The 12,423-nt window shown below is 40.6% G+C and overlaps 1 long non-coding RNA gene across 1 annotated transcript in view; it reads right to left on the bottom strand.

Moving 5' to 3' along the window:
• LOC112459682 overlaps nt 1-10,135 on the bottom strand; it is a 72,185-nt gene extending 62,050 nt beyond the window's left edge. The window contains exon 1 of the long non-coding RNA XR_003041351.1: nt 9,377-10,135. This is a non-coding gene — a long non-coding RNA (uncharacterized LOC112459682). The remainder of the gene's footprint in view (nt 1-9,376) is intronic.
• Between the last annotated feature and the right edge of the window lie 2,288 nt (nt 10,136-12,423).

Consider the following 12,423-nt stretch of genomic DNA (forward strand, 5'->3'; position numbering starts at 1 on the left):
AGTGCGGTACCTATAATATACTCGATTAAGTTTTCAGTTAATTTTCCTTGAAATTGAATTTCACCGATATTTGCTGCAATTTCTACATTTTCAATATTAAATTCATTAATAAAATGTTATATAGAAAATTAAATACAAATTAACTGAAAGGAACTTCTTTGAAGCACCTCGTTTTCAGAATTTAAATATAATTAATAGAGTTCTGTTTTCCCAAGAGTTTCAGTAATTTTTGATACATTTTTAAGAGTTGTGGCGATTAAATGTAAAAAAAAATAAGGATCCAAAGAGAAGATGTTTAAGGTTTCCGTAAAAATTGATAGTGCTTTCTCAGCAAAACAAGATTCTGTCAGTTGAAGATCTAATAAAGATTGAAAGAATTTTTGTTATTGTTTTACCAACTGTAAACTCATCAATACTGAATCTTTAAGAATCCGATATCATGCAGAAGAAAAACATAAAAGTTTTCTTCTTTGTAAGTAGGTATTTAAAAAAATGTAACCATTAAGAAAATTTCCTAGACATCGGATCGCAGATTTAAAGACATGCTGCAGCGTCTTCAAGTGTCTTAGATTTTATATTGCTGTTAAAGCTACAAATATAAGGAGAAGTACGAGAATCGAATTAACTTCCGGCGCGCGATGTTTTTCCTTCGACGTTCAGCAGCTCGTCGCTCTTATTTGACGACGTCTAAGGAATTTGAAGTAGCTCTCTATAATACATAGGAAGAATTATTATTCGAAGCACGATAAGGTCTCATAAGTCTTACATTACGCGCACACGACGGGGATTGTAAATCGCGCTGACAAGGCATAATGATTTCAACGTGATCGTATTAAAAATTCATAGTCATCCCGCTATGTCGTCTCGTCCATTACGAACGATCGATGAGGATTTAGGAAGCTTCAGCTCAATCTACTCCTTTCGCGGTCCATTCAGTCCAAACGACTCGCTTCATACGTGAGTGAAAAGACAGGAAGAGAAAGACAAGTAGAAGAAAGCAAACAAATCGAGGAAATGTACCAAAAAAATGGGAGCCATCAGGTTCCCTTTTTTACATTTGATACGTATAGAGGAATAACAAGAGAAAAATATAAAGAGATGGTATTGTCCATGCCGCTTACGGATTTGAAAGCCTGAAGAGTTTCGCCTTGACTGTCTCTGACTTTGCAAATGCACAAGATTTCTTTTACGCGCGTCGGAAAAAGGTAAATAAAGCTGTAGAGAGAACGGCTGGGACGAGAAAGTTGCACGGGGATAAATTCAAGGAAGTTAAAATAAGCACCGGCTAAAACGCCTTATCGTTTTGATTGACGACTCCGACGTCGACCGCGCTTCGTTATGACGCTTGATAAGTCCTCGAAGCAACGTCACTAATGATCCGAATGTATAAAGAGCGTTATGCACGAAATAAAACATCCCTTACGTGGAGAGAGCGAGAGAGAAAAAGAGAGAGAGAGAGAGAGAGAGAGAGAGAAGGGGAGAGAGAAAAAAGTCCCCGCGTGCCCCGGCCATTATCGGTCACGTAGATCTCCATTGCGTGCTGCTCCTATATCCTAAGGCCACAGTCAACGGTGCCACACTCGGAGTGGACTTTAAATCAGATTACAGTGTGCACTTTCCCGCCAACAGAAGTGAAAACACGCACGTATACGATGTAATATGTGTACCGGGGGCGGAGGGAGCAAACAAACTGCATCGAATCCGAAACGTACATTTCGCGTTCTAGGAAGAAACCCCGTGAAATTGCACGAACAGATATATATATACATACGCGCGGAATAATTAATATTTTGGAAAAAATTGATCTCGCGGTGAAAATATCACTGAAACGCGTTTCACGCGACCCTTTCATGTCCGCTCGGTTACGCGGCAATATCCGATGCATCTCTCCCATCTGCGTTTATATCGGTGATGCATAATAAGCCTAGAGACTTAATCAAGGTAAGTGCCCTTTATGGAATGTACATAATGTAGCGCTGTCTGTCAACGTAACACGTAGCTATTTACGGCACAAAACTGTTCTTGTTTTATCTTTCCATTAATATAGTGAGGTCAATCTATTCCGTGTACAGATATTCTATCAAGAAAGAATAGACTTCTTAGTTTCAACAAATCATTTTCTTTTAATGTCTTAATTAATGTAATAATAACTTTGCGGCTATATTTTTATCTATTATGGGATTATACGAAATTATATTTCGTATAATTATACGAAAAATATTTCTGCAAAAAGAATCACGCTAGCTCTATTTCTTTCTCATTACATTTATCATACGATAAAATTAACTTAGTATTATTTTTCGAACAACTTACGAGAATAATTTAGAAGTATGTTGATCTTAAATTTGTGCCTGTTTCTATCCTGGACATTACGTGCCTAACCGACGCCATTCTTTAAAAGATAAAAATGTTCTCCTGGCTAGCGCAGCAAAAGCGTTGCTTTTTAAATTACGCTGAATTGTGCTAAACTTGTGCTGACTAGCACCGTAAATAGTCTCGGTGGATCCTATAAAACTTCTCCAAAAACAATACGAAGAAGAATACTTTTCGTATATTTCTTGTTCATTTTGTTAGCTAGCTTTAATTTCACGCGTATTGCATCATATATATTAAAAAGTAAAGCTATATATCAAAGATATAATATATGCATAGCATATATTAAATATTGCTTGAAATTAGTCGTGCGCGAACATATCGCAGAATTCGCTTAAAATTTCTACAGATGTTACTTGCAAGTTAATAATGTATCATGCATTAATATAATTTGTTTGATATAGCAATAATATATGTACATGCATATAATAGTGAATAATATATATGACATATAACAATAATACAATTGTTTAATAATTTATTGGAAATAAATATCTAATATCAAGGCATATCGTAATACTAGTGTGTCTAATTATAAGTTTACCATTCTATATGCAATCAATGAAAATTCTATAGTTAACCCGCAATTTTGACACGTTTAAGATGGCACCAAAGAAGCTCGGCGTGCTAACTCGGCCGACTTTAGCACACTCGACAGTCGAGGGAAAAGCGACGGTTTCCGGATTTCCACGAAAACGTTCCGCCCGACGTTTCTATTTCTGCGCGTTGCATTTTCCAACAAAGAATGTCGCCGTCGCCGTCTTAGTCGGCATCAGTATAAACGTAAACCACCGTCTACGATCCCGTCGGAGATAACGTCACAATGAGCGACAGAAACCTGCTGACTTCGAAGAAATGTTTCACCGCGCTGCGCCGGGCAATGGCAATGCCTGCGTGCCGATGCACACATCAGCTCCACACGGACCACACAATTCGGCAAAATTGCGTACACCATGAGCGGGCATTCTTTAAGTCTCATGAATGACTTTTCAAAGCGCGCCATGAGTCAGGCTCTTCTCGGAAGGTCGATACTATTTTAATGCGAGTGACGCGGAACTGGCGCCAGCCGCCATGTGAAGCAATGTGACTAATGATCGCGCGGTCAGATTTGTAAGCGGGGTATCGAAGGATAAACAATGTGTTAACGCTGCACGGACACATCAGTGTTTTTGGAACACTTATCCGGACACCCTGAAACTTTTAAGCCCAAAGGGTTTTTGAAAGCGTTTCTGTGTTACAAAAAATCTATAAAAATTCATGTATCATCTTTAAGGTTTCAAAAAGTGATTTCTATACTTACATAGGCCGAAACTGTTGCAATTTTTTTTTTTTTTTTTTTTTTAAGAACGCTGAAGCCATTCCCATGAGAATCATAAATAAAGAATCGACAGTACCTTAAAAGGCCTACGGTTTCCGCGCAGTGTTAAACATTAAAGACGCGTGCTCTAAAGTGAAAACGTGCCGCTTATATATTATCACTTGCATCGATAATCTCGTTGATTTTAACATTTTTCTTCGCATGAGAAATCTTATGCAGAACTTCTTAAAGCCAACATCTCATTTTAAAACTTAGATTTTATAATAATAACGTACGAAAGGGAGCTAGAAGTGACGAAAATAACTCTGTTATTTATACGTAACAAGTTAAATGTATTATCTAACAATAGCTCCTGGCTTGTGTTATATAGACGGTAACCAACCTATTATCTAAAAGGGAGACCATGTTTCGCGCTAAAAGCGGGTCTAGTTATCTTTAACATGTAGCTACGTTAAACTTGAATTTAAAGTTCATAAAATAGAAGTGGAAATATCTGCTCGCGCATAGTGATTATTGTTTTTTCATCTTCTCTTTTACTAAAGTATAAATATAATAAAGACTTACTTAACCTTTTTTTGTTCCCGAGAAAAAGAATCTCAACTTTGGACATAAATTATTGGTCTACTTTATGCTGCATCTATTTCTATTCTTTGCTTTTTCTCACCTTCCGTTACAGATATCTGTTCCTTTAGCGAAACATGATTTCCCTTTTTGCTACCCTTTTGTCCGATATTCCATTACGTTCCGAAACTGAAACTTCTAAAAATCGCCGTGACCGATGGCACGGTTACATCGTTATACCTAAATTCTGAGTCCCTCAGTTATTTTCCACCTAACACATTTTTTCGGAACGGCGACATAGGTGCGGTATCACTGGGAGGTCACGATGACACGTATATACGATTGCAGGACACGCATGGTTCTCGAGGTAGGGCAATGGTAAACTCGATACCTCGCATGATTCATACGCGGTATGAGTAACTTTTATCAGAGAGCGTCTCCTAGCGCGCGTCGCTACGGTTGTTGGGAGAGTAGAGGAATGCGACGAGGGGGCTCAAGAGAGTTCAATGACGTAGCCGATTTATGGCTGAAACGAATAGCCGGCGTGTATCGTGCCGATACCTCTGTACGTAATAACAAAACAGGTCGATACATACTCTATGTTTCAAGTAACATAATATAAACGATAGTGTACGTTAAAACACAAATACGAATATCATGATACTCGTGATAGTACTGTAGCAGGCAAACAGTTACGGATAGATATGTTCGGCACACAATATTTTTCACCCTGACACAATGAGTATTATTATTACAAACATGAAAAATACATCGAACAATCAATTCCGTTCCGCTTGTTAGCACTGCGTCTGCGAACGTCAGTATCTTCGATCGCGCGCAAAAATGTGAAAACAATTCCGTGAAGTATATTTAACTAACCTTGAAAAAAAAAACGCAATGTAAATATCGAACCCGAAAACGAATTGGTCGTGTTAATATAGCACGGCTTTATATCAACGATGAAATCGATAAATAAAAAAGCCTCATGCATTTCCGTTCAGGATACGATCGGCGCATATAAAAATATCAAACTGCGAATTTCAAATTTTCAGGCACCGAAATGACATACATCCGTTGGAACGTTTATTGAAACGGAAATGAGCGTTTCAGGTCCGTTCGTTCAATGTCGCCCGAGGAATAAATCATTGTGCTGAGGTACAAAATCCATCAGGGCGCAGCAGCTATTGCTCGTTGAGTTACATCTATTAATTTCCATTAAATACTCATTAATTTTTTTCCTGTCAGTGCCAAGTTTCAGCTTGCTCTTTACATTTTAAAGCTGTTCAATTGAAAAAGGTTATTACTTGTATTTAATTCATTGTCACGTATCACTCAAGTATTATCACGAGTCTATCGCCTAATCAGCATTTCGAAATTAGTGTACACATTTAATCAGTGTCCTACTACTCGCTTCAACGACCTCCTCCCGCCAGTTATTTTTGACGTACTTCGACAAACAAAAGGCTCTTTGCCGAAGAAATTGACTTTCCTCCTCGCACTCGAGGATCTTCTAAATTGCGAGATGAGATCTCATAATTAAATGCTCTACGAAATTGTCGACCCTTGCTCGCTACTCAGCGGCTCAATTGTCATTTTAATAGAACGGTTCGGTTGCCTCGACTTTCAATAAAGGGAAGGAAGGGCCCGTACAAATAACTGCGTTTATAATATTGCAAAGCGGATCTCATCCCCGAGAGAAAGTTCCACGAACTTGATAATAACGCACACTCGGAATCGACAAACGCGCACCAATTATGTTGGCAAACTGGCTCGCAGCAGCTCTTGTCATCTCCGGAAGCAATAACGCCATTTATTTGCAAAACGCGCGGTAAACTTCTCGCCAATTATACGTATTTTATAATCGAAGTAACTTAACTGTATGTCTCTGATTTAAAAAAAAAGAAAAGACTAAAATAGTCTCCAACGCCACGTAAAAACTTGCCAGGAAAAATGACACTGTTTCGAATAAAAATTTGTGTATCTTCGAAAAAGCAAACGCGCGATATAAGCAGATAGTAAAATAACGATGATCGAAACGGATTCTTACTCCGGTCTCCCGAAGTTTGATGTCTTATTTCATGTCGGCTGCAATAGATTGATCGTTTCTGCAAAAGAATTGATATCTCACTTGGAAACTGTTGCTCCGAACAACAGTGACTTGCGGAAGATTGATATATGTAGAGTAAACATTGAAAGAGAGCGCGTTCTGCCAGACCCTTTTTACGGAAGGAAAATTTATTTCACCGATCCCATCTTTTTATTAAGTAAGTTCTAATAACTTTTCAAAGCGTGTTATTTTTTGCACGTTCGTTTCAGGTTTCAGGTGAAATAAAAGCGAAAAACACAGCTGAATCTTCTTCTTATCCCGTGTTTTTTTTTCTTAAATTATACTTTCTGTAATATATAAAGTTCCGAATTTTCACGTTACTCGAAATAATCCCATTTGTCAATTTTCAGGTAATAATGAAATTATGTCGGCGAGCTTCCTCGAAACTTTAGGGAGACCTTAAAGCCGTCTGTAACACCGACTTTTTAAAAATACGCATATCTTTTTATTGGCTTTATGGATTTTAAAAATCCTCCTCCAAAATTAAATATGCACTAATGCTTTCCATTTTATGCCGAAAACAAAAATAATTTCAGAAATGCAGAGCTTTGTTACCTACTCTAAGCATATAATAAAACGTCAACTCGTGACAACACATTTGGTTCATATAAAAATTCTACAATTTGTTGTTACAAAATAAGACCAATTACGTGGAGAGTGGATTACATGAAGAAATAACATACCGTTCTCAGAATTAGGCTTAGACACCTAACAAAAGAAATATGTGTAAAAAACGATTAAATTCTCATATAATTTATTAACGATTGCATGGCGGAGTAAGTAGATATACGAGTTTAGCATCTCGCATTACATATTCAAACACTGAGAAAAAAAGCTGTTGCTTCAATTAAAGTGCTAACACGGGGTGCCAAAAACATAAGTAGTTTATTCAATTGTATTATTATTAGACCCAATATCTGGATTATTAAACCAATAATTAAATTATTGTCTAATAATAATTATCGTCTAATAATAATACAATTGAATAAACTACTTATGTTTTTGGCACCCCGGGATAGCACTTTAATTAAAGCAACAGCTTTTTTCTCAGTGAACAAAAGTATGAAAGTATCGAAAAAGTTTGTTACTAATTATATCACATAATTGTATCGCAAGTCACTAATAATATCGCGAAGCGATTTCATGGTTAGAGCTTGTAAACATATTCAAAAAAGTCCCAACGTTGGATTATGTTTAGGGACACATGCTAATGCCAATCGTATGCTTATGTATACAGTAGACCCCCGTATAACGTACGGGGACGCATTTTATATTAGGTTAGATATACAATATGAATCCGTGTTATACGAGTCACACGGATTATACATATATGGATTATGTGTGCACGTGGAATCACATATTTACAAAAGATGTAGTAAGGGTTTATTATGAAAAATGTAAATCAAAGAGAGTGTGAAACGGGCTAAGAAAAATGTAAACTTAGGCTGCGGTCCGATTCACGCTCACACGCATTGTATAAAACATCATTCTGTCTTCGTTGCGCATCAAATATCAAACGAAGATAGAGCGATGCTTTCAGCATCGGATCGCAGCCCTAATATTAAAGATGCAATGTAAATGGCAAAGTATTTTTGTTTCACTTTAAAACAAACAAATATTAAAATTTTCCGTGTTATACGAATGCCTGTTACATGAGGTTTACTGTATTCGAGTGCCCCCAAGACTATCAATTTATTTTATGCTTTCAATGTGCTCCGTAAAATAATACGAAACTATATCCCGAGTATCGTGGCGCTATTGTTATTCAATGATGCAGTCGCGATATCGGTATGCGCTACGCATAATACATTTCGCCGTACCGTACGATCACGATATTCTCCCAATCGGGCAAAACGTCCAAGATTCGCACCACATAATTTAGATTCACGAATGCAATTAATATCCCTATTACCTCCAACGTTTTTTCCGCCCCTTTAATCCTCCAACCATGCACTTTCAAGTCAGACGTGTTTTTCAAAATGTTAATAGCTTTGAAAAATTCCCCAAAAATTATTATAATATCTTTACCTTAAAATTATTATAATATCGTACCTTCGACTAAAAATCAATGTAAATAACATTTGGAAATCATTTATTTAAATATTTTTTTACAAGTATTAGAAACTCCGCCTTTTTACGAGTGTTAAAAACTCGAAAGACACGAAAGGGCGGGTTGGAGTGAATAGGGTTATTTCTGCGCGCAGACGGCCCCAAATTACCGCGTTTGATATTTGGACAATCGTATATCCTCATCCAACATTAAACGCATCTGAAATGAGTATTTGTCGTCATTACGCCATCATTAACACGCGTCGATGCCGTTCGCGCGTTCTATCGTCAAGTCGCAATAATGTTCCAGCAGCGGAATTGCATTTCGGTAATCTCGGATACCGTCTCGCTCTCATCGCTCCGTCTCGCATTCCATTCTTTCTGCAGCGATTCGAATCTTCAGGACAAAGAAATGTCAGAAAACCCGGACGGTTGCATTTAATATTAGACGCGCGCGCGGGGAGCAGGAGGAGGACACGCGAGTCGGCGCGGCGGAGCGAGGAGGCGCGATCGCGACGGTACCGTCGTCGCCGTCGCCGTCGCCGTCGTGGTCGCGCGCACGGCCGAGCGAGCAGCCGGGAGCTCGGCTCGATCGCGCCGCGCCGCGCCGTCGGAAGAGTCGAAGACAACGGAGATCCCGTGAGATCGCGCACGAGGCCGCTCCGGACGGGATTCCAGATTCCATTCCGGGCCGAGACCGCGTTACCCGAGCGAAACGAGCGCGCGGCGCCGATCGCAGAGCGTGCGCCGCCTCGTGTGCCACGGACGCGAGCGTGGCTAGGTCGGCTGACGGCTCCGATCGGCACTCTCGTGCATCCGAGCGGGAGAGCGTACCTGCGTGCGCGCGCGCGCGCACACACACACACACACACACACACGCACGTCGTCGTGTGTGAAAGAACGGCTGCAAGATGAGCGGATAAGCTCTTTGTAGAATAAGCGGGAAGAAAAAGAAGATCGGCACTTACCCTCCAACCATCCGACGGCTAGCTCCGGTCGGCGGTCGTCGTATCCGTTTAATCGAAGCGACGCGACGGCAACTTCACGCCGTTGACTCCGGCCACCTTTCGTCGACCCCTCCGCCTCTCGTTTCGCGTTACTCTTGTTGTTCCCCTTATCTCCCGCGCCGACCACAAAGGACGCCGCACGCACGGCCGCGCGACATACCGCGACGATACCACGAGAATACTCTACGGCCCTCGGCACCAACAAACCCTCCCCGGCACTCCCGAACTACTTGGAGCGAGCGCGCGTTTCCCGGCCCGCGTCGTTCGAAAATGTGGCGCACGGCGTCACATCATCCCGCGCACTGGAAAACCACACACACACAGGCCGCGGGCGCGTCGTTGACACTCGAGGACCCTCGGGGAAAGGTCGGCACCGGACGGTTACACGCGAGGATATGCGCGGCGCGAGGATCCTTGTGTATTACTATGATATGACTGCGCGCGAGCGCGAGCGCGCGCGCGCGCGCGTGCGAGTGAAGTAATGCGCGAAACAGGATACAGTACCGCGGTACGCAACGTACTCCGAGGAATGCGTTCCCACGAGGGCGATCTTTTTCTCTCTCTCTCGAGCACTGATACACGGAGCCGAACGAATCCAACGACGGCAACGATCTATCTAGCTCGTGCGATCTCTCGTCGAAGCGAGGGAGAGAGAGGGAGGAGGAAGGAGAGATTGACGCGACGCGCGACGCGACGCAGCAACGACACAACCCGTGCGCGCTGCTGACCGCGGCGGACTGAGCGTCGGGACGCGGCCGAGGTGCGCGCGAGCGATCGGCGCGCTCCTAGCGGCTAATGGCAACGCGAGCGACGACGCGCCTGTGAACTTGTCAAGTCCTGCGACCGGTCCGCGGTCCTCGCGCGCTCCGAATGCTCCGATCTCCGGACTCCGATTCTCATCGCGATATTCGGAGTAACGTACGTACTACGATCGGCGAGCTCCAAGGGTGAGTAGATTTTTTTGATATCTCCGAGAACGCTTCTTCCAGCCTCTGAGCGAAGGAACGGATAAAAGCAGTTGGACGGGACACTCGCCGAGTGTCGGGACGAGCGCGCGTAACAATCGAGAGTGATCCAAAGATCCACATCCGGCGTAATGGAACTCTTTCGCTGAATTCCGAATTGATTATTCCCCGCCGGGAATGCCGAGGTAATCTATCTCGGTGAACGCGAATCGCTTAATGAAGCCGCATTTACGGATCTCTCTCTCTCTCTTCCTTTCTCTCTCTCTTTCTCTTTCTCTCGATTCCTACGCAAAGTCGATTAATTCTGGAAATCTTCTTGACAATATTCCGTTGTTTACGACAGGAATTATCTCTACGCTCTTCTAACAAAAAACACGCGCGTCAAAGAAGGAGCGAGTAAATTCCATCGATCAAAACTCGATATTGAGCGTAACATATAAATTTAGATTCAATATTTTAATACGCATGTTGCGCTATTTGTCTGTAATAATTTATGTTTATTTGGCAACGTATATTTACGCAAACCGGAGGCTCACGAACGCCTCGCGCCTCGCCTAAAACAAAACTATTCGTTAATAAACGTATGTGTATCTTTAGTCGCGCAGAATGTAATCGGGATGTAATTATTAATTAGCGAGCCGGGAAAAACGGCGCTGCGGCGAACAGCCAGCCACGTTTTTAACGTTGAACAATGTTAAACGTTTATTATGAGACTTTACATATATCACAATGCAGTTAAGTTCGTGTGTAAGCGTAATTCCATTGCAGTTGCTGATATAATAGCGATTAATTAAACTTCGAGTCTCCTGGCAAACGAATAATACAATGCGCCGCACGGTTGCATTGCCGACGGTAAAATAACAAGTTAGATATTTTATCATTGCGTTGAATCTATCTCATTAAAAAGATGTAGTAAATAAAATATCCTCACTATCTCTGGATGTTGCAGTGGTAGGCAGGTAAATATAGCGACGCTACACAGCACAGCACCGTGTAAATACTTTATCGGCCTCTTTTCGAAATTTCGCCTTACGTGTCTTGCCTGGCGCTTTTCCCCACTGATATAAATTTCTTTACTAAATGAAGTTTTAATGAGCAGTCGATTTGATGTAAGAGTTGTTTAATCAAAGTAATAAATTCCACATTGGTTTAACAATCAAATCTCCATCAATTTGCAGAAAATACAATGTAACCAATTTAACGATGATATGAAAATTGAATAATAGAGAGGCGAGTGGAACAATGCCCTAGCAATTGATTTTCACATTTTCAGTAATTGATATGTTGAGTGCACATCAATTACGGAAATTTTACATGTTTCCACTTTTTTCTTTCATTAAATTCTGATCGAGTTATAGAGAATGCATTTCGGACGAATTTTTACAAGGGGTTCTTTTGTGAGTTTTATAATTCTTAATATGCGATTTTAAAACAAACTTAAAATTCTTTTTTTTCCGTAATTTATACGTTAAGTTGTCGTATTATTTGTTAATGTATCACGGCGCGCAACAATGCTCTCTTTCCAATATAACAATGCTGCGACAATGTACAAATTTTATTCTGACGTAACTGAGAGTGGGCGAGATAAATACCATTTATTAGTACCAATTGAATAAATTATGTTTCATTCATCGCGCCCTCCGTTCGCTCGCATTCCCATGCACCGTTCATCCTCCTGCCCTTCTATCATCCTCTTTCAATCCTTTCCACTCTCATTTGCCTTCTCTCCGTTCTCGCTTTAAGCATGCAGTAATTTGTTGCAAGGGATGATAAACTACCAAAAGTGTGTTCCAATTTAAAGAAAAATAAAATTAATCGCACGTTCGCAGTGCATAAGGGAACGTACGTATTTGTGCAGGTAATAACAAATTGAATTAAATTTACATTTAATTATTCACAAAAATTAAGAAATTTTATTCAATTGTTATTTTTCTTATAATCGCTTAACTTTTATATTTTATTTTATTTTAAAAAATATTAAAAGAATAAATAATATCCATATATGACACACACACACACACACACACGTGCGCGCACGTGAAC

This window comes from Temnothorax curvispinosus, unplaced genomic scaffold (assembly GCF_003070985.1).
Source record: "Temnothorax curvispinosus isolate PA1 unplaced genomic scaffold, ASM307098v1 QBEX01010053.1, whole genome shotgun sequence".
NCBI lineage: Eukaryota > Metazoa > Arthropoda > Insecta > Hymenoptera > Formicidae > Temnothorax > Temnothorax curvispinosus.